This window comes from Myotis davidii, unplaced genomic scaffold, assembly GCF_000327345.1.
Source record: "Myotis davidii unplaced genomic scaffold, ASM32734v1 scaffold159, whole genome shotgun sequence".
In the NCBI taxonomy this organism is placed as follows: Eukaryota; Metazoa; Chordata; class Mammalia; order Chiroptera; family Vespertilionidae; genus Myotis; species Myotis davidii.
Window position 1 is genome coordinate 5,573,957 of NW_006291231.1, and position 1,534 is coordinate 5,575,490.

The 1,534-nt window shown below is 37.3% G+C and overlaps 1 protein-coding gene across 3 annotated transcripts in view; it reads right to left on the bottom strand.

Moving 5' to 3' along the window:
- Positions 1 to 1,534, bottom strand: part of SNCAIP (synuclein alpha interacting protein) — a 139,141-nt gene that overhangs the window by 98,904 nt on the left and 38,703 nt on the right. The window lies entirely within an intron of this gene.

Consider the following 1,534-nt stretch of genomic DNA (forward strand, 5'->3'; position numbering starts at 1 on the left):
GTTGCGATCCTGCTGGCTGACGACCGGGGACTAAAGCAGGTTTCTGGGGTTTTGTTTAGCTTCTATATTTGTTACATAGTTGCTTAGAGTTGCAGCTCAGAGGCCTGCAGCAGCAGGCGGGGAACGTTGGAGTCCTCCGTCACTGAAGCAAGCAAGCCTCATGTTAGTTTCAAGCTACCTGGCTCCCGGCCGCCATCTTGGCTGGCAGTTAATTTGCATATTGCCCTGATTAGCCAATGGGAAGGGTAGCGGTCGTACGCCAATTACTATGTTTCTCTTTTATTAGATAGGATGCGGTGCATTAATATTAAATCAATAAATACTTTTAAAAAGCTATATAAAATTTTAAAGAGGTTAAAAGATATATTTAAGAAAATCTTCTTGAACCTCTTTTTGTATTGAGGAATTATTTTTCTAGCCCTACATAAAACCATAAAGAGAGGTTTCTAACATTTATGGTATACAGAATCTTGAAAATAAAATAAAAAAATCACTGGAATTTTTACACTTTGTCCTTCAGTAAGAGACGTAGAAAATGCAGTAATCAGAGAAGACAACAAAAAAGTAGACTTTAACCCTATTAATGAGAGCTCAATAGAAACTTCAATAATTTAAAAGAAGCTATGAAATCTGTGGAATTTTTTTTAAAGAAGGTGTATTAAAAACATATACTTATAAAAGAAATAATTGGAAACTTTGAAAAGACCTTCGAGATTTCTATGTAAACCACAGTGAACATGGTAAATCTTTGATGACAATGAAGAACTGATATACAAGGAACTCCTTTTTCTAGGAATGTCTGGATGAAATCTAATGAGAGGAACAGAGACAAAAGGAAAATAAGTGACTTCACTGAAAATATGGCATGTTACCAATTCAATACATTTGTGAAAACATCATCGACAAACAATAAGCATCCATGATTTTGAAAACTGCACTTTGCCTACGGTCCATTAGCATTGTTGTTTCCAACACAGCCATTAGATGAATCAGATATGGCCAGAGGATAGCAGTGGGGGAGGTCATAGCATTGGCTTTTTGGGAAACAGGAGGTCATCATTGCTAACAATCCTTCCTTCTGGGCCAGGCAATCATCTGGTCTTCTGGTACACAGCCGACATATTTTATACAAACTCTTTTGGTTCAGGGTAGGGTTGGCCAAATTTGCTAAACAGCCAGCTTTCCCCGATGAGGTCAGTACAAAAATCCTAATTACAGCTGAGTCCAAACACGGAGAGAAGATGTAGATGTTGCTGATTACTGCCCTTTGTTCGGGCCTGAGTCCTAATGACATTAAACGAAAAACACAAAAACCTGCTTACTGGTATGCTCAGTGCACAACTATTACAGAAGAAATAATATGTCTTTAATCAGTTTACATTCTTAAATTTCCCCTGAAGTCAAAAAGTATACCTATTAACAGGGGGGGGGAAAGATGTAAAATGAAGAGACAAGATACCACAGAGCAGAATTTAGACAGGGTAACAAAAGCATGAAAAAGAATAACACTTTTATATCCAAGAGAACAAAAAGA